This window comes from Marmota marmota, unplaced genomic scaffold (assembly GCF_001458135.2).
Source record: "Marmota marmota marmota unplaced genomic scaffold, marMar, whole genome shotgun sequence".
NCBI lineage: Eukaryota > Metazoa > Chordata > Mammalia > Rodentia > Sciuridae > Marmota > Marmota marmota.
In genome coordinates, this window is record NW_026000101.1 from 4,133,247 (window position 1) to 4,155,428 (window position 22,182).

Consider the following 22,182-nt stretch of genomic DNA (forward strand, 5'->3'; position numbering starts at 1 on the left):
CATGTGTATGATCATATTTGTAAAAACAAACAAACAAACAAACAAAAAAAACTCCTAAAAGTGTTCTTTCATCATTAAGTCAAAGGATGGGCTAATGAATTTTTATTCTGATTTGTGATAGGGATGCATTTAAAGTTACTGGCCAAAGAATGTGTGCTCATACAGTATTTTAAGCATAGACTTCAGGACGGGGGATGTAGTTCAGCAGTAGGGCACTTGCCTAGAATGTGTGAGACCCTGGATTCCATCCCCAGCACAGGAAGGAGGGAGGGAAGGAAGGAAAGAAGGAAGGAAGGAAGGAAGGAAGGGTGGGTAAAAAGAGAAAAGAAATAAAATTCACATGATAGATGATGGAAGAGGAAGGAGTGTATGGCTACTCCAAGTTCATCAATTAAAATCAGGACATCCAACCTGCCTGTAAACTAAATGGTCCCATCTCCACCACCATGTAAACCTCCACCAGGTCTCAACCAGACGATTAAAAGAGGACAGGTGGGGTGGGTAGATGAAAGGCAGGGAGTGTCCTGTATGGGAATTACTTTAAAGAACCACAGAGATTAGAGGTTATTATGGGATAGCTACTGGTAAAATGTTTTAAACATGGGATTAACTGAACAGCTAACGAAAACCCCAAATATACTGACCCCAAAATGAAGAAAATCTTTGGTCTCCTACTTATCTAAGAAATTTTTAATAAAAATATTAATCTGTGGGCCAGGGTTCTGGCTCAGCGGTAGAGCACTCATCTAGCACGTACAAGGTGCTGAGTTCAATCCTCAGCATCACATAGAAATAAATAAATAAAATAATGGTATTGTGTCCATCTACAACTAAAAAACCTATTAAAGATATTAATCTTAGGAGAAGGGAGGGAGCATGGGGTTATTAATGATGGTGAAATGTGATGGACAATATTATCCAAAGTACAGATATAAAGACACGAATTGGTGTGAATATACTTTGTATACAACCAGAGATAAGAAAAATTGTGCTCTATCTGTGTAATAAGAATTATAATTCATTCCACTGTCATGTATAAATAAAAAATTGATAATGATAAAAATATTGATCTGTAAGAAATACAATGGCAGAAAGATATGCCTTCACTTTTTCTACCTTTGGAAGACTTGAAGTCGCAGAATTCTAATAGACTAAAATGAAAGCGTTTTCAATAAAAGTGATCCTTGAAAGTTTTGTCCTCAGAACCCATCATCTCAGGTTTGAACCATGACCTCTGCCACTCTCTGTCATCGAGCAAGGACCATGTGGAGGGAGATCAAGGTCCTGCCGAGGCCTCTACAGCATGAGCTCAGCCTACAGATGCCCAGCTCCTGAGTAATAATGTGAGACAGGTGCCAGATCTGCTCAGCTTCCTGACTAGCTGGGAGCATGCTTTGGCTAGAATCCTGCAACTTAACCATCCAGTTAACCTTTTAAGTGGATAAAAGACAAAAATAAGAATGGAGCCAAAGTTATGTGTTGGGGGTAATGACAGGCAATTCTTCAGGATGAGAGAGTATTCTTGCCCTGTAAGAGTATAGGACATTATGGTCTATGTCTTGGGGATTTGGTTCTAAAGTATTGTGCCTGTGTGTGTGTGTGTGTGTGTGTGTGTGTGAGACTACAATAAATCTCCCCAAGAGAAAGAACTTATTTTTTTCTCATTGCTGTATTCTCAATGGTTACAGTAATGCTGGAAACATAGTAGGTGCTCAATAAACATTGGTTGAAAGAATGAATGCTTTCACTGTGAACAAGTGAATGAATGAACAATTCCAAAGGTGTGGGACCTTGCCGATATTTACACGTATCATTATGTAATACAAATCATGTCGATTTGTCTTGTGCTTTTTGCTTATGAAACAATTTAAAATCAGTTCATTATAAGCTCCACACGAGCTCTATAGATTTCACTAGTTCCATGCCTTTGCCTCCCCCTTAAATATTAGTGCTCCCTTGAGTTTTATCTTTGCCTTCTCGTCTAACTCTCATGGTGGATTCAACTCTCAACTAGTAGGCTACTGACTTCCAAAACCCTCTCTATCCCAGAATTCCCTCACGGCTTCCAGATCTGGATCTCTACCTATCATCTCAATATCTCTACTCAGATGTTTGAGAGGTGCCTCAGAATCAAGGTATTATCAACTGATTTATTCTCTCACCCCTTTCAAATCTGTTCCTTCTTATTCATGCTGTATTTTTAAAAACAAAAACTACAGAATAAAAAACAAGAGAGTGTTATCCCTAGCAGTGGTCATGTTTATTGTGGAAAACGTCATTTTCTATTTTAGAATAAATTCTGTTTTCTAGTCTGAGCTTCCTGACTATTGTGCTCGTGTATGCTATGACTGGATTGTGGATTGGTGCCCACGGCATCAATCTTCTCAGAGCTTGGGGCATCCGGGAAGAGCCTCAGGATTCGAGGTACTAGACCAGGTGCCTTGGGCTTCAGCATCCTCATCTGTTTCCCTGGTTTCCATGGGTGCCACCTCGTGAAGAGGTCCAAAAGCACTGACCTTGTCTTCTGTCCCCCAAATCCCCATGAATTCTCATCAACACATTTCACCAGCCCCTCAGGGAACCTTCTTTATATGGGTGACCTCATCCACAGCAAGAGCCTAACTGCCTCATGAACCATCCATAATACTCCATTGGACTCCTCGGGGTTTATGGAATTTTAATTGTCTTCACGAAGGGATCAGAGTCTAGAATTTGGAGAAAACCTAAACCACCTCTCTCACTATCACACTTACAGACAAAGATATTAGGACCAGAGGTGAAGTCACTTGCCTCAGCTAAATCACTTGCCTCAGATGACGGCAAAGCCTTCAGGGCAGGTCAGGCCAAGAGGCAGAAGCGGATTCCCAGGCTGCGTTCTCAAGTCTCACACCTTGCTGACACGCCCGCTAGAGCCGCCTTGAGAACTGAACTTTTGCGGAGAATGTGCACACAGAGACTGTCTATTAGCCTAAACACACTTAGACTAACATGCTCTGTCTGTCCATGCTCACTAACAGAGCTTTTATTGTCTTTGCTTCTTGATATCCAATTTCCAGACTAAATCAGTGTTACATGAAGTAATTTTCAAAAATGGCTTATTTTTATAAGAGATGATTAAATTCCAGAGTTTGGCCTGATCTTTGGAAAGCGGGTGTTTTTATTTTACCCCTGTTGATAATATTTTTCCTTGCTAGAACAATGCATTTTTTTTTTTTGCCTTGGTTTCAACTCCAGAAGTGTGAAAAAATCATTTTGAAATAGTTTATTTTACATTTGAGAATGTAAGTGGAGATGTAGTAAATACAAAAATCAAATAAGTGAAAAGAAAACACCGCTTGCCCAGGGACCACACACTGATACCAAAGCCAAGGGTGGGCAAATCCAGGCTCCCAGGGCGAGGGAAAACATCGGCGTGGGCTGAGGGTTTCTCCACTCCTGAAAACTTGGGCAATTGGAAGTTCATGGAGGAGTTAGGCCAGGAAGTACTCAGGGCCAACACTCTCAACCAGTGAACTTTTCAACATTTTAATATAAATCAATGTAGCGGAAAGTTACATGAGTATGAAATACCTTACAGAAGTTAATTGCATTGCACACATTTTTTATGTAAAAATGGAAAACTAAAAACTGAAAAATCGGGCTGGGGTGGTGACAGTGATAGAGCGCTCACCTAGCACATGTGAGGCACCACATTCGATCCTTAGCACCACATAAAAGAAAGTAAAATAAAGGTATTGTGTCCATCTACAACTGAAAAACAAAAATTTTTTTTAAACTGAAAATGTAGGTAACAGAAGATCTAGCAAACACTCATCTTCAGAATCATTAGTCAAAATGCCTAAATGAGTGGATCAAAGGCAAAAAAACAAAACAAAACAAAAAAATACCATCGTGTTTGTGCGGCCTCTTTCTGTCTTTTCTCATCTCTCCTTTGATCTCCTCGCTTTCTCTCTTTCCCTTCGGCAAACCCTCTTCTTTCTCAGCTTCAGTGCCCAGTGCCCACGGTGCACCTGGATTTCTTTCTGTGTCTTTGCGTAAGGCAAACTGCATTCCATGCAAGCAGCTGAGACTTCAGACCCAATGGAGATGTGCTTTTCTGCTGAGGGCATGGGCTGCTCAACCTGCAGGCTCTCTCCAGGGGCAGCCTCTTTAGGACAGGTTCCTGCTGGGCTCCTGAGTCCAGCCAGCGCTTGCATTCAGACTACAGTAGCCTATCCCGTCTCTGTTTTCCAGAGGAAGACCTTTCGTGGCACCTGATGCTATCTTTGTACCATGACTCACTTTCCTGCTTCAGTCCGACCTGCCTCTCCCTCTGTTTCTGCAGCTCTTCATGTGGCACCTGGTACACAGCCTGCTCCCTGCCCTGCACACCTTCTCGGCACCAGGGAAGGCAATTTGGAGGCTGTTACCCCAGCCTCCTGTAAGCAATTCAGATCTTGGCTCCTCCACCCCGTTCCACAGGCCTGCCCTCTCCTGGACCCTGAGTCAACTCGGCTAAAAAAGACAGGTTATGAGCTGCCCCAGTTCAACCACTGGGCTGGGCCCACAGTCAGGAAGTCTCCCCTGGCAGGGTCCTTGGTGTGGGGAGAAATCCAAGAGCCCATGAGCCCACACTAGTAAGTTCATTATCTAACGATCCGTCTCTTTCAAGGTTACCTGCCATGTCCTCCAGGACCCAACTGGGTCAGAAGTCCTGACTCTGATCCTAACTCTTGACAGCCCTCTCCCTATAGGAACGGGGGCTTTCTCTCAAAACTGGGCTGCCACGTTGGATCTCGTTGGATTTCAGTGCCACCAAATCAAGGCCAAGCTTGACCTATAACTTTGAACAATGGATACTAAATAACCAGACAACTCACCAGGAACCAGCCCCCAATCCAGCCAGATCTGCTATCCAAGCTCCCTAGGAGTCCATCTTCCCTCGATTCCCCAGCACATGGTTGGAATCTCAGAACAACTCATGGCCAAACCCATCCTCATCAGCCAACTGACTTCCTAGAAGTGCCCGCAGGTGTTGCTCTCCGCCTTCCAGAACCGTGGCTATGCCCACCTTCCTGAAAATTGCCTCTGTTTCTGAAAGGGAGAAAGGAGACACACATGACTTAGATCCTGGCTACTACTGAAAGCATAGTCTTCCCTGCTTTCCCAGACTAAAGTCTTCACCCACCATATTTTCTCCTTGGAGTCCTTCTGATCCCTCTTGACAGCCTACATTGTCAGATTTGGGGGTGGGGCAGGGGGAGACCCAGAATGTCCAGTGATACTTGGATTCCAGACAACAACAAATATCTAGTTACTAGTAATTCAGATGTCACTGGGCATCCTGCATCTTACCTACCCTTGTCCAGCCTAATGAGTGGGACCCAGACAACAGGTAACTAAAACATTCTTTTTGGCTCTGGATGTTAGGATTCATCTGTCCATTGGGGATTGGATGGCTCAAAAGATTCATGCCTTGCTTTACGCATTTTTATTCTTGATAATGTTGTAAATATAAGAAGACACCTTAAGACTTCCTCACAAATGGCTTGACATAAAGGGCAGAGCGTTCGTTCTGCCAAGCCGCCTTATCACAACACGGAACTTTTCTTCTCCACATTTGCACAATTCTCACTCCTAGAATCACATCATGGAACAGTTTCAGCTTATTTAAAATCTTCCTTCTGCCTTGGGTGATGTAAGAGCCGCTCATGTGGGAAAACATTCAGATGGTTCTTCCTTGCTTCCTCAGCTGCTGGTGTTGAATGCTCTAGCCATTCCAGTCACCCCGGCAGGAGAGTACTGGCCTGGCAGCATTTGAAAAACACAAGAGAACTCACCAGGCACCCTAGAAGTGGGAATACCTAGAGACGAGCTCATGTGCTTAGCAGAGTGGGTTAAGATTGGCATTCTGGGGTCTATTTTTCAAAGGAGCACTGGCACTGGATGAAAGTGACACGTGGTGACACCATTCTTGAGATGCTCCCAACCTTCTAGGCTGGGCAACAAGAGCTCAGAAATGGAGGATGACCCCAGCTGCCCACCGGGAGCACACACCCTGGTCCATTCATCAGAGCCCACCGCTGCTCTGAAGCAGGCTAAAAGGGTGTTTTACCCCTTTCCTCTATTTCTACAGAAGAGAGAAGCCTCCCCCAGCCTCCCCCCAGGAACACTTCAGACTCCCGCCCCCTCCTGGCTGTGTTTCCTTCCCTAACCACTTGTTCTCTTTTGGACCCGCTGGATCTCACAGGGGCTGGACTCCTGCTCACGCTCACTGTGATAGCTGCACCTGCATTGGGTCCTGGGGCCAGATTTGAGGAATGAGAAAGAGACCAGGGCCTCCTTCTCTAAGCCAGTATTCCAAAACTCGGAATTTTAGCATAACAAATTTGTGCTGTAATTATCTTATTTTGCTTTTTCTCAATGGATTTAGAAGATTAGAGCCCCCTCCACTCAAGCAAATCCTCAGCCTCACCAGAGGAAGCATTCCCAATTCTGAGGACAAGCTCCTATGGGATGCGAAAGAGGACAGAACTAGGAGCACTCTGCCCGCTGAAGGACTTGAGGAGTGTTAGGAAAACCTTGTTGAAGGAGATAGACTTTTGTTTGTTTGTTTGTTTTGCTTTGTTTTGTTTATAATAATCAACTGAAAGAATGAGCATTTCCAAATACAAAAGTGACCCAGCATGGACAAAAGGCTGGGTCACGTTAAGGAAGGGGAGGGAAAGCAGAGTAGCTGGCTTAGGACAGAGGCCTTGTGTGCAGAAAGAAGTACGAGTGAGCCAGGCTGTGTCCCTGGAAGAGAGACGGCAATGAGGGTGTAGGGGACCCCTGCCAGCCCTCTCACCCCACAGAGCTCGTCTCCTGGCCCATGCACCATGTCTGCCCCTGAGCAGGGAGACGTCAAGGAGCCTTAGGTGAGTAATTCAATCTCAAGTCACTTGTGTTCCAGGCCTCCCTGGGGCCACAGTATGGGCTTCACTTCTGTGAATCAATTCTGCTTATTTCCAAATTCTTTAATTGCCAATGTTTTCATCTGGAAAGCAGACCTATCCATGTCACAGGGTTGATGTAAAGATTAGAAAACTCACAAAAATAAAATATCCTAAAGCACCCGGAATCTAGAAAGTATTTAACAACAGATAATTATTATTATTTTAAATAGCGTAGACCACTGGACACTGATCTGAATGATGAAGGAGAGATGGCTCAGGGTGTGATGCTGTCATAGGCCTCCTTCTCTAGGAAGCAGATGCCAAGACAGAGATTTGTGTGCAGGAAGATTATTGGCGGGTACGCTGGGGAGCAAGAGCTGGGAGGAGGTGAAGGCTGAGTTTTGATACAGCACAACAATAGGCGTTTTAGTACTCAGGTGATCTTTCTGAAATGCCAGATTAAAGGCAAGGAGATAAGCCTTTGTATACCTTATCCTCAGTCTTCAGGGGCAGGCTGTCCCTGGGAGTGGCTGTCTTCAGGTGAGAGCAATTTCTAGAGAGGAATTCTCCTGAGTGCTGCTGACCATCAACACTCCCAGTAGTGGGTGGGTGTCTTTGTCCACTTGCTGTTACTGTAACTGAATACCACAGCCTGGGTCATTTATAAAGAAGAGAAGTTTATTTAGCTTATGGTTCTGGAGGCTGGAAGTCCAAGAACATGCTACCAGTATCTGGTGAGGGCCTTCTGGCAGCATCATAACACGGCAGAAGACATCACATGGTGAGACAAAACAGGTGTGCTAGTTTGGCTCTCTGACTCGTCTTATGAAGCCATTAATTAGGGGACCCCCACCTCAGGACCTTATGTAATCCTAATTACCTCCCAAAGACCCTACGTCCAAACACCACTAACATATGAACTGGGAATTAAGTCTCCAATATGTGAATGATGGGGGATAAACAAACCAGGGGCAGGGGAGTGAGCACCCTGGCCTGGGTTCACACCACAGATCCACTACGGTGCTCAATAAATAATTATGATCATCTTTGTTAATTGTCTGTGTGGATCAGCGGATGATGATCTTCATCCCAGTGCTTGTCCTGACTTCAGACAGGTAACACCAGGCCTATGATCATTCCACTCACCCGGATGATTGGAAACCGAGGTTTGGATGTCCTCAAAGAAGGAACGGAATGAAATTGGAATTAAAACATGATTTTTTAACAGATCTGGGTGGATGATCTTGGAGTGGGGGAGAAATTAGAGATAAGAGGACCACCCAGGAGGCTGTCAGAGTAGCCCAGGCATGGAGTGAGGGGAGCTCCCGGTCCATGTTAGCAGTCATGTAAATTAAAGAGGCTCAGAGTCCACAGGAGCAAAGGGAGGGAGAGGAGGGACAGCAGGAGTTGGCACTGAATGCAAGGTGGCAAATTAAGGAGGAAGAGGAGCGCTGTATCCTCTGAGACCATGGGTCTGAACATCTCAGTGGCTGGCCACTGGTGTAACTGGGTACCACTTTTAATGTGAAATGAGAAATATGACTAATTTGGTTTTTGACATGAAACGTCCTCCAGACAGATGGTAAAATGGAAGCAAATAATCAAACTGGTACTTTGAAAAACTAATGAGATTTTTTTAATTAATAGTTTTTTTTTTTATATAGTTTTAGGCTTACAGGAAAATTGAACAGAAAGTGCAGAGTTTCCATAGCCCTTTACTCCAGTTACTCCTATTAACATCTCTCATTAGCATGGCACATTTGTTACAACTGATGAGCCAATATCAATACATTACTAAGCTCTATGTTTTGCATTAATGTACACACTATGTTGAATATTCCATGGATTTTCAACAATGTAATATGTAAAAATATCCAACTCAGAGTATTATACCGGCAAGTTTCACTGCCCTCAAAATCCTCCATTCATCCCCCACCTTCTCCCAATCCCCTGGCAACCACTGATCATTTATTTTACTGTCTCTCTGTTTTGCCTTTTTCAGAATGTCATATAGTTAGAGTCATATTGTCGGTAGCCTTTCAGATTGCCTTGCTAATGAGATTTTGAAATAGAATTTGATTTGCTTGGGAATTCATTTTATTTGTTTGTTGGTACTAGGGATTGAACCCAGGGACACTTTACCACTGAGCTACACCCACAGCCCTTTTCATGTTGAGACAGAATCTCCTTAAATTGCTGAGGCTGGCCTCGAACTTTTAATCCTCCTGCCTCAGCCTTTGGAGTCGCTGGGATTACAGACATATGCCGCCACACCTGGCTGATTTTAAACAGGATAATAATAAGAGCCCTTTTTTGTACTTGATTCGCCTTTATTCTCAAGTAAGCTTATTTTTAAAGCAGACAGTATCATACATGGGAAGGCGAGGGCATAATAGAGGACATTTACATCATAATAGAGGACATCTACAAATATATCATTTAGATTGATAGATGTAAATTTAATTGTGAAATGATGATCCATGTGCCAACTAAAAATAGTCTTTCTTACCACCTGTTGGTGCCCATACTTGAGAAGACATTGACTTAGCTGTTCCCCAGCCCCCAGTTTCATCTCCATCCCTTTGATCTGCAGCACAGTGGCTGGGAAAACAACACCAAAGGAAACAGGCCTGGTGCCTCCAAGTGTCTGAAGAGCTGCCAAGCAGAGGGAGGAGGGGAGCATTCAATACATGCCCACCAAATGCCAAGCACTATGATGGATGGTTAAATTACATTATCTGGTTCAAACCCCACAACAGCCCAGGTGATGGGGATTCTGATCTAAGATATCAGGAAGCCAAGCTGCTGCAGGATTCTAAATTGCCCAGCTATGTAAGTGATGGTGCAGAGTCAAACCCAACATCTCCATCCATTTATCTACACTGTATGGCCCATCATAGAGAGAGGGATTTATTCTTTGTTGCTTTAGAAAGCAGAACTAGGACCAAGTATTACATAAGCATATTTCAGCTTTACAGAAGAACTTTCCTTAAAAACTCAGTGGCTTTGGGAAGCAGGAGCTTGCTTTCCCCTGAGTATGCAGAGACCATGGCTGGAGACCACCTACACAGGAAGCCACAGAAGGCACATCTCACAACTGTGAAGGTATGCATGGGGCCTATCAGCCCCTCTGGGCTAAACATTCCATACCCCCAAGCTCCTGTGGCTCCTTTTGCCAATATTGAACTTCCAAAGAAGCTGCTGGCTTGTTTGACTGTCAGCGGGGCACTAAATACTACTTTGGGACATCTCAGTCTTTCTGCAAACCATATTCTTTCTGCAGCCTTTAAGTAGGGGGTCACATGAAAGACAGGAGGCATCAAAACAACTATTTCCAGATGGGCCTGATTAGTTGAATTATTTGAGAAAACATGTCACTGGATGTCGACATGCTTCTGCAGACCAGGAAAATTCATTTCATGAGTCTATCAATCCCACCTTGGATGGAGATAAAACAGCCTTCCTGCAAAGAAACATGTTAAAATGTGATTTGGGTATCAGCATGCTGTTTAGCAAAAGACCCTGAGATTAATCTTCTCTTTTGCCAGTAGATATTACCACTGAATTGGGGATACCACATGACTAATATTTTACCTAACCCTTTTGCATCTTTATTTAACTATCTTTTAGCAATGAACTTTCCCTGAGAGTTTCTGATAATGCTGACATGGAACATAAAGACATAAAAATTCTTTTTTTTTAAATATATTTTTTTTGGTTGCAGATGGACACCATATCTTTATTTATTTATTTTTATATGGTGTTGAGGATCGAACCCAGTGCCTCACACGTGCAAGGCAAACACTCTACCATTGAGCTACAACCCCAGCCCCAACATAAAAGACTCTTATATTAATTAACCTGCTTCATTGAGTGATCAAGTTCACAGTTCTAAAATATGTCTGTGCCAATTTAAACAGAAGAACTGCATCCTGTAGAGCTTACTTTTAATGTGAGTAGCTCACACACATGCATACACACCCAAGCGTGCACAAAGGGCAGGCATTTGTCACAGCTCAGTAAACCACCACTCATTTGTAATCAGTTTTCATCAATAACTACATACATCAAGGTAAAAAAAAGGTCATGGTTTTGCTATCTTCTGCTATGAAAGGACTTGCAAGGCTCCAGTTGCTGGAGAGTCTAACATCATCTCAGACAGGGCCTGATGAATCTGAGGGCTCTCTCAGAGCCCTCTAAGGATTTCCCAGGATGGAAAAGCCAATGTCTGCTTAGCTTTCTCCTCAGCCACCCTTGGCTCCACCATAGGTGGAGCTTTAGCTTTGCTATAGATTCATGGAGGCATGAGGTGTGGCCATTCCTCTCCTGACCATTTCCAGATCATAGCTCTGCCGTGGTGGTTGCCCGAGTATCTCTATGAACCAGAGCACTCAGGACTAGTCTTGAGGCTCTCAAAATCCTCCAACTCAGACACACAAACTATCCTCCAGTGTCATACTACAGTCATTTTAAAAAATATTTGCATTACCCATCAAATATCTGTAACAACAAAGTATAATCAAATGAAAAATGGACCTGTTTTGTATATTTTATTACTTGATCTATGAAGACTCATCAGTAACTCATTCTCATACAAGCTTCACAAGAGTTTTATGAACCACCAAAATCCTCTTCATAGTGCATATTACTACTGGCATTTTAATACACTCTTCTGTGCAGGTTCAGAAGATTCGAACTGTCCCTAAGCTTCAGAATGGCCAGACTGACTCCACATGGTAGATATGAACTCATTCTCTTTTAATCCCAGGTTGCCACCACCAACTTTACTTTTTTTTTAATGAAAATAAAAGTCATTTTCTCTTGCCTTGCAAAAGTAACAAGATCCAAACTGGGCCTCCTGGAATAAAAAACTCTTTTTTCCACTCAAATTCTTATTGAGATCTACCTGGCAACTATAGTACTTGTGTTCATCATGGAAATTGTCTTAAACCACTTTATAATGTACTTAGAGCTGAATATAAAATAAATATACAGGATAGACTCAAATTGTGGCTATGTTAGGGAAACAATATTGATAAACTTTAGCTCCTACTTTATCTCTTTCTTCTTCTCTCCAGTAGGTATGTTCATTTCGTTCTCCCGTCAGGCCCAAGAAACCATGGGAAGATACCACTTCAAGAAACCCCAAACTTACACCACAGGTCCAAGCAGCCTTCTTGCTCCCACAGTGCTGACACCAGTTACCCAAGGTGGGGAGAGGAAAGGAAGCAAATAGCTCTTGAGGACAGCACTGTGCACTGTCATCCAGTTCTGCCAACCATTCAGTGAAGTCAGAGGAGTATTAATTTTCAGAAGGTGATCAATAAGTACCAATTCTCTCCCTACTCCCACTTTGGATGAGAAAATGGTGCTCAAAGTCCTACTGATTTGTGACAGTGCCAGAATCCCGTGCTTCCATCTGCCTCCAGAATCCATAGTTTTCCACCTGCTATACAAAGTCTCTCTTTAATGTTTATATGGATTTGGGCTTTACTTCCTTAACTCTATCGCAGCCTTGGGCAGTCATTGTGTAGCTTGTGCCTTGCACAGAAAAACAGGCTAAGGGGAGGAAGAGGCTGGAAGCCAGTCTGCATTCTGCCCAGAAAATTATGTCTCCTTCTCAGGGCTGTATATTAGTTGCCTAGGTCTGCTGTAACACATTACTGCAAAGTGACTTAAAGTAACAGATATTTATCCTCACAGTGCTGGAGGCTACAAGGTGCCATCAATCCTTGGAGTTGCTTGGCTTATAGTTACACCACTGCAGTCTCTGTTTCCATCTCTGTCTTCCTCTTCTTTTTATAAGGACACTTGTCATTGGATTTAGGGCTCATCTGAGTCACCCACAATGATGGCATCTCAAGATCCTTAACTTAATTACCTCTTCAAAGAGCCTTTTTCCAAGTAAGACAAATGCATAGATACTGGGGGTTAAAAATTGCACCTATTTTCTTGGGGCTACCATTTATAACACTCAGAGGAGAAGCAGCTTTTAAAAACTGTTCTACCCAAAGGGGACACAATTTTATCTTTAGCACAAAGACATCTATATAGGCTAAGGGAGCCCTGGTCTCCTTGGTGTGTTACCTGATTTCTGCAGCCCATCAGTCTAGGGTTTTAACCCATTCTTTCCATTCAAAACATTTAAGCTATAGCTGGGCCACTGACAGCCACTGATACCTGTGTAAAGAGTAGAGCCTAGTGACAATTAGAATGTGCTCAGGCTCTGGAATTGCTGCAGGATCATATGAAGGAAGATAAGCCTGAGGACCCAGGCTGTAACAGACAGTGTACTGATGGAAAGCCATGACCTTAACAATAGGAAGTGGCCCAGGTGAGCAAGCGGCTTCTAGGAGAGTCTCCCAATGGGCTCAAAGCTCATAGCTGCAAAAATGGAGTAATTGCTGTCTTGCAAAATCACATGGGAGGCGGTAGGAAGTGTAATGAGAGAAGGGAGTTGGGCTTCGAGGCCCTAGGCTGGGTCTTGCAAGGGAGACTGATTTAATAAGAAACTTTCACAGAGTATCACATTCAGTGATAAAAAGTATGGCCAGACATATCAAAAAAAGAGACATGTTGTAGTGTCCCAGAGTGTGGGCTGCAGTCTGTTCAATATCTTCTGCTGGTGGCCAGGATCCATTTGGCCCCTTATAGTCCCATTTGGAGGAACAGAAGTAGAACAAGGCAAGAGCCAGGTGAGGCCTCTTTGCTCAGACCCTTGACAGACACAGTACCCTGTCCCTCTTGAGTAACCCTCCACAGTTGCCCTTGCCTTCTAGATCTGCCCCTGGCAGGTATGGGCCAGTCCTCTGCGTTTTCCTTCTCAGTCTCCTTGACTCACTTTGGTTCATACCATTCCAGATGTTTCCCTGAGCCTAGGCTTCAATGACATAGTGCTGGCAATGGGAGAGGCAAAGGAGAACTTCTAAAGCTCGTGAGCTTTCCTTGGAAAATTTCCAGTACAACTAAAGCAGGAAGCAAGCAGAACTTGGTGGTGATTTTATTTTTGGACTTTATGCCACCAGTTAAGTGAGTAAGAATAGATGTTCAAAGACTTTCTAAGAATGCTCATGTGCAAAAAGTCTTGCCCGGATTGATTTCAGAAAGCAAACCTAAATTCCATTCCAGGAATTGTATAGCTTCACAAGTTCTTCGGCTTCTAAATAAGAATCCCTGGGAATCTAATAATAAAGTCTGGAGGGTGCACATGTTTTTTACAGTGTTTATATTTAGCAAACATTTTCCACTCTGAAATGATTTCCTGCCAAGAATATCACATTCCAATACATTCTGCCATATGATGCTTGATGCTTATTTTATTGTTCCCCCCATCATCACTGCCATAGAATTTGGAGTTTACGATGGAAACATGAGGAGTGAATTCAATATTTTGTCTTCAGTCTGTCTCGAGATTAAGGATATTTACTGAGGGCTTACTGTCTCTAGTAAATAAAGCCAGACTAAGAAAAAACAGAGCTCAACCTTGATGGACTCTTTTAGAATTAGTAAGAGATGTGAACTGAGTAGGAGGCATCAGAAAGCAGCAGTGAATGCCTCCTGTGGCATTTCAACATAGACAATGGGGAGCTCTTATGGGCTCTTGTACAGAGGGATCAATAATAATTTTATAAAGAAATATGACAGTAATGCATGCAATGATTTAAAGGAGGAGGAGAACAGTGGGAGGGGAGAGGAATGAGACCTTTTATTCCACAAATGGGCAAAATACAGCAGCAGTGGAGCTAACTGGAAGGATCCCCATCTGTAAAACAGGAACTATTGGTATCTACGTCACTAAGTCAGTATGAGGAATAAATAAGATCATGAATGGCACAAAGTCATCACTAGATGAATAGACCTTACCGTGTCTGAAGGGTCCTGGAGACACTGTGGGATGAAAATCATCCCATCTGCTGAGTCTATCAAACAGGATTCTTAGTTGCAACCAGAGAAACTGATCATGGAAGGAAAGGAATTGACTGGAAGGAACATTTGTTGGCTCACACAACTGCTGAAGTTTGGATAACCAGGCTTGCAGAACAGGCAGAAGATTAGCAGCATTTGATCACAGATCAAATCAAGCCATGAGTCAATCCAGTGAGATCACCACCACTGCTCAGGGCTGCATCCTTTGCCTTCCATTGCTTCCATTGCCAGAACAGATGCCCCACCATTCCTGATTCTTCTCATCTATTCCTCCTGCCTGATTCCAACTCTGGGGTAGGCTGGCCTAGCCTAGGTTGGAATGGGTGTCTCTTACCCTGCTACAAGAAAGTATCTGGTATTTTCTCCAATGAGAGATTGTCTTGGTTCATTTATGCTGCCTATCACAAATTACCTGAAGAAAAGAATTTCTCACATTTCTGGAGAATGGGAAGTCTGAGATCACAGCACCAGCATTTGGAGAGTTGTAAGGGCCTTCTTTCTGCCTCCTCTCATGGCAGAAGGGCAAAGACACTAGAATACTCTCTTCAACCCTTTTTAAGGGCACTAATCCATGACTTAACAACTTCCCTGAAATGGCCCCACCTCCTAATTAGTAATTATATTTCAACATAGGAATTTGAAAGAGGGGGAGCAACACATTCAGACTATGGCAGAAGTAGTTGCTGCCTTCCTTCCAAGATCATAATAAAGTCTCCCCAAACTTGGAAATGGATTCAAAATCTGGGAAGCTAGAAAAATGACAACTGTGCATTGGTATCACTGATTACTAAGAGAAGGAAAAAATCATTTATCCTAAAGTAAAAAACCCAAGGTTATGGAAACTATGGCTCTATTTTCAAAAGGTTGAAAATAATAAACTGATTTTAGCAGCTTTATTCAGAAAGAAATTATGTATGATAAAGCTCACTTGTTTGAAGTGTTGTATCCAATGGTTTTAGCATATTTAAGAATCACACAACCACCATCAAATCCAAATGTGCTCTGTTTTCGTCACCCTAAAAGGAAAGCTGGTGCTGTTAGTAGTCACTTCCCACCCTAATCATATCCAGTTCCAGAAGCCACTCATCTACCTGTGTGTCTCAAGATTTACCTATTCAGGACATTTCAAATAAATGGGAATATATAATACATAAGGTTTTAGGACTTGCTTTTTCCATTTAACATGTTTCTGAGCATTAGGAGCGCGCTGGAGCATACATCAGTACCTCATTCTTTTTATGGCGGAATAGTATTCCATTGTGTGCCTATACCATGCTTTAGCCATTTATCCATTAATGGACATTTTTTATAGTTCCTGCTTTATGGCTATCATGAACAATGCTGCTATGCACATTGGTAGACAAATTTTTGTGTGGACATAAGTTTTCATTTCTCTTGGAAAGATACCTAGTAGTAAAATTGCCAGGTCATTTGGTAACTCCATGTTTAACATTTTGAGAAATTGTCAAACTGTTTTCCAAAGTGGCTGCACCATTTTACATTGCCACCAGTAATGAATGAATGTTCCAGCTTCTCTGCACCTTTGCCAATACTTGCTCTTGTCTGTGCTTTTTAATATAGTCATCTTAGTATGTCTGAATGCTAAACTGGATTTTAAGCTTGACAATTTGCCATCGTAGTGAATATGCCAGAAAGTCTGACCCAATGCATATCCCTCATCATCATCAAGGAGTCAACTTGTAGAGAAAAAATATGAAATAGTTCATTTTCTCAAAAAATTGCAATAAAGTCTTTTATTAAAAAAATCTTAATCACATCTTGGACCAAACCCATAGCTTTTCATTTTCTGAAAAGGTATTAAAATTTCAAGCCAGTTAAACTTTCTATCTCCAGTGTAATTCAAATCTCATCTCCTCCCTCCCCTGCCCTCCAAAACAGGTTTGACCCCTTGCTGAAAAGACTCCAATTGAGGACAGAAGTGGTTTAATCCTTTCCTCCTTTCTTACTCCAGTGGGAGTAGGGCAGGTCAGAAGGATTGGATAGTTAGGAGAATTATATGATACTATCAATTTTTTTCTAAAAAACATTTTATTTTTAGTTGCCGATAGACCTTTATTTTATTTATTTATTTATTTATTTATTTATTTATTTATTTATTTATATGTGGTGCTGAGACTACAACCCAGTGCCTCACACATGCTAGGCAAGTGCTCTACCACTGAGCTACAACCTCTGCCCACTATGACTGTTCTTAGTAATGAATTCATTTAGTTCAATTACCCTATGGAGTAGGCACTATTATTATCTTTATTTTACAGATAAGAAATCCAAAACACAGAGGTTAAATAATTCAACTGGGTTATGTAACTCAACTGAAGGCATACAATTTTAAGTATCAGAGACAGGGATTCAAACCTAGGTAATCTGGCTCCAAAAACCTATGCTGTTAACCACTAGACTATATTTAGAAAATGACAACTCTTGCCTTACTTGCTTGGACAGTTCTCCCTGCCCCTGGTCAGCATGGATGGTATCTAGTTTCAACTCTTTGGCTCTTCTTAGAATGTGGGACACATAGTCATGTCTGGTCCAACTCAACACTCTCTGGAAGCCCTCCGAATGAATTGTTACAAAAGCAAAGACCAAAATGGTGAGCACTGAACCATGAAAGGTGACACAGGAAGAAGTGGGGGACACAGTGGCACATGGCAGTGTGCGGTACAAGAAAATCCATGGGAGGACAGCATTCTGAGACGTTTGCTTCAGAGAAGAAAGTTTGCCAGGAGGCCAAGAAGATCCCAGAGAAGGTACAGGTAAGGATAACCAGAAAGCTGAAGCATGAACAATGGCATCAAGAAAACAGGTCTGGAGGTGCATTTTGGAAAGCATTGTTGAATGGAAATAGACAATGGTGTGGGGAATTAATATCAAGTAGCTGAAGGACAACAAGCTATGGACACTTCCTTTTCCCAGTGAGAAAGGAAGCTGGTCTCTCGTTTGAAGAGAAGGTAATCATGATCATAAATGACACTCATCAGGCCCTGCCCTCATGGGCTGAGTTCTTCCCAGACATGTGATTTCTTTAGGCTCATGAAGCTCTCAACAGTTAAGTTCTAAGCATTATCACTGTCATTTTCCAGATGGCGTTAGGAAACCCGCCAACGTCCTGCCCCTGGTGCATGCAGGCTCTGTCTGATGCCCACACCACATTCTCACACATTTACCTCTCTGGACTCTCAGCAGCTGGGACTGGGGGATTGAGGAGAAGGAATGGTTTAAAACCAGTGTTTGGAGACTTGTTAAGCAGAAATGGAGAGGAGACTTGTCCAACACTGGTGAGAGGCTGGCTCAGTCTCCTGAGTAGATGGGATTACAGGCAGCTCATGGGAAGCTGGGTCTTTATGGTCCCAGATCCTTTGGGGACAGAGGGAAAGGAATGGGGTAGGTAGATGGTGACAGAACTGGGTTTGGATATTATAACACGTGTAAAAGGGGACTGATGGGTAAACGGCACAAGTTGATGGAAAGAGCAACCTTGAAACGGTCACCAGGGCCACCTGCTAGACCTCACCAAGCTCCCTGGGGCTCACTGGTCTCTCTAAAGAAGAGTATGGTGTTCCTGAACGTAAGATCCATGAGGGCAGGAACATTCTATCGGCATCCCATTGTGCACTATGTGCTCTCTGGACCCTCCTCTCCCTGCATTGAAGCACCAGGGGCTACCTTTTGCTGCCTTTCCACACTTAATCAGATCCATGTTGATAATTTACACATTTGTACCAGTGAATTCACAGTCACGGCTCATCTGATTTCAATCATTTACAGATTGCACTTAGGGAGCTAATTCAGAGCCATGGGCTCACTTTACTGTGGTTTTCGGGGCTAAAAAGTGGGGAAATTTGGAAGAAACCCACATCTGAGGGCTTCATGGTCATGACGGAGGACCTGCTACATCTGGGCACCAGCTCTCCGGTCCAGCTGAGTTGTTCTCCCCAGGAACAACACCTTCTGTTCTTCCTTCTGGCCCTGGGCACTTGTACCTTCTGCTCCAGCTACATCTCAAAACAGGAAGTCCTCGCTCTGTTCTGTGAGAGATGTCACCTCACCACTGTCCCAAAGCTGGAAGACTCTGGAGTGAGGTTCTTGGCTTGGCCAAGGAGCTTTTCTAAAGTGACCAGTGTGAACTGGAGCCAGGTGGCTCCTTCTCCAGTGGTCTGGGCTACAGGAGAACAGGACGTTTAGTGTGACCCTTTGTCAAGGGGAGTGGAGACTAGCTCCAAAACAAACTAAGATCAAATTTCCCCCAGACAGGTGTAGAGGCTCAGAGCAGATTAATATAGTCTTAGGAAATAAAAGAATATGGAATTTTTAATATCCAACGGTTATGTAATTAAGTTAATGTCTTCTATAGATTAATTATTTTCAATCTATCAGTCAGGCAAAGATTTTTCCCCTTCTGTGAGTGCTATAAAAGATCTTTGCCATCTATCATCCTAATTCATAATGAATATATATATATATATATATGTGTGTGTGTGTGTGTACACATACATAGTTTATATCCATTCCATGAACCAAACTGCAGAATCTTTCACACTGACACCATCTTCCTTTCTTTTCAATAATGTTTTTATTTCTGATTTGAATAAATAAGCATGATTATTCTCAGTGATTCTAAATTAGTCACTAAAATTGACAAGAGGGTTTGTTCAATTCTTTCTTTTTTGGCATAGAATAAAGATGCTATTCTGAGAAAGTACATACATGTGAATTTAGCCAAAATTTTTGCCATTATTCAATATCATTTTAAGACCTTTTTCTTTTTTGAGGTACTGGGGATTGAACCCAGGATATTGCACATGCTAGGCCAGCACTGTCACACTGAGCTACATCCAAAGCCCTTTTTATTTTGAGATAAGGTCTTTCTCGGGCTGGCTTTAACCCTGCAGTAATCCTCCTGCCTCAATCTCCTGAGTAGCTGAGATTATAGGCATGTGCCGCCATGCCTGGCCATTTTAAGACATTTTTAACACATATTAGGATTATCATAAAAACATCACCTGAAATATATTCATTTTAAATAAATGAGAATCACTCTAAAATATTATATATCAAAACTTAGATCATAAGAAAAGTTGTCCTTTTTAGTCACAACACAAACACATGCCAAACTGAAGCTGTTCCTTCCAGACAAAGCCTGGAAAATATTTTTATGTTAAGTTATATTGTGCTGAATACATTTTACTGGGAATATTGACCTGAATACCTATAACACTATAAAAAAAGAACTAAAAGTTCTCTATGTGTACATTTGAATTTCTAAATTCAACCACATGATAAATGGTTTTAAGAGAGAGTAAAAACTATTCCATTATCATGTCCAAGGATTTTTTTATAGCCATAAAATGCTGTAGAACGTTTTGTTGTCTCCAGCTATCATTTTTATATCCCAACCTTACATTATCTCTTAAAATTTAATACTTAGTGCAAAAATCTTCTTTTAAACCTTCCCTCTTTCCAGCTATAAAATGCTTATTTCAATTTCCACGTCTACCATCTGTAATGTCCCATACTTTATCCTTGTTATAACTCCATATTATTGACTCAATAAATTTTTGCCAGCTGTATTCATGTTTTGATTTTCCGGTGAAAGGATGATTTTATTTGGTGTTAAAATGCAAAGTCTGAAAACATAAGATGGGAGAGTGGAGAAAAAGGAAATAAAGGAATCATACATCTGCCTTCCTGGATTAAAGCACCCTGAACTTCAAAGAACCTCAAAAGAGACAGAGCAGCCAGCAAACATTTTCAAATCAGTATTGAGGGAGGATGCTAAGAACTCTTTAGAGTAAGTTTTTAGGAAAGATTTCCAGGGAAGCTCTGGAGGTGTCGTTGTGAACAAGAAATCATATTCTAGGGGAATTTTGAGAAGTTGTGGGACAGTTTTATTTTGAAGTACATCAAGAATCTTCAAAGAGTTTGAGCAAAAAGTTATTTAGAACACTTTTGTGTGTAAATAACTGGATTGAGAGAAGAAGGAATTTGGTGGTATTCAGGTCTCTTTCTTCCCATCTGGTACGATCTTTTAAAATATCATCAAAGTAATAATGACTATTCACAGGTGAGACTGGAAAATACAGCACAAAATAGACATTAAAATCACTCCCTTTTCCATCAGATATAAAGAACCACTCAATATTCTGGCTCCATCCTTCCTGTCCACGTGCACATTGCTGATTCCTATCATGTGCACATTGAGACTTCCTGTCCACGTGCACTTTGCTGACTTCCTGTCCACGTGCACATTGAGACTTCCTGTCCACATGCACATTGAGACTTCCTGTCCACATGCACATTGCTAACCATTTGGATTCTTACTGGGTTTTCATGTTATTTTCACTTAATAATGTGTCTTATGTGCTTTTCCATATCCTTACTCTTTGAAAATACAGATTTTAATGGTGAAATAATTTTCCATTCTATAATTTTGTGAGTAAATTTAGCCATCCAATTTTGAAATAGAATGTTGGCCAGTTTTCATGATTATAAGTAAATGTTACAATAAACATCCTTGTACAAAAAGTCTTAACTTACACCTCTGATAATTCCCTCAAGATAAAATTCTGAAAGTGGAATTAGAGTCAAATAGCAAGAACTGGTTTCAGTTTTTGATTTATACTATATAATTGTCCACCAGACAGGTCACAGAAAAGAGGTACCAATTATCTATTATTGACAGCTGTGCTGTCTGGTCAACCACATTCTTGCCTTGTGAGGAAACACAGTTACAACATTCTGCCAGTCTAGTGGATGAAATCAGTATTTTAGTGCTGACTTAAGGTGGTCCTTCCCCTGAATTTCCCATTGCTGCATTTTGTTCATTTTTCTACTAGGCTCTCTTTCCTCTATTTTTAAGAACCACTCACCCTTTGTGTCCTATGTGACACATCAGGTGTCATCTTTAGCCTTTCAATTTTGTTATTTCCAATGCACAAAAGTTTAAATTTTTATGTTCTCAAATTATATATAATTATATACATTATACATAATTATATATTTCTGCCACAGTCTGGCTGCAGCAAAATAACCGGGGGGTGACGAGCAACTTGTGTACACTGATACAGCAGGAGTGGGAGCCGTTTATTGTAGGACAGGAGGGGTATATATACATTCCACACAGCTTATCTTAATTAACATAAACTAGATACAGCAGTCAACCAATAAGGAATCTCCACACTTAATCGCTCGCTGGTGTTACTTCACAAACCACTCCCTCTGGCAAAATGCCAGGCGCCATCCTGACTTGTTTACAGACCCTACCATATTTCTCCAATAATTTATATATATATGTATATATATATATATATATGTATATATATAT

General features: G+C 41.9%; 1 protein-coding gene and 1 long non-coding RNA gene across 4 annotated transcripts in view; both read right to left on the reverse strand.

Annotated features, from left to right (window-relative positions):
• Palm2akap2 (PALM2 and AKAP2 fusion) overlaps positions 1–22,182 on the reverse strand; it is a 456,764-nt gene that overhangs the window by 391,709 nt on the left and 42,873 nt on the right. The window lies entirely within an intron of this gene.
• Positions 6,408–21,912, reverse strand: LOC125610669. Its single transcript, XR_007340663.1, has 2 exons — positions 21,139–21,912; positions 6,408–21,091 (listed from the first exon to the last, which is right to left on the reverse strand). It is a non-coding gene; the product is annotated as an uncharacterized LOC125610669 (long non-coding RNA).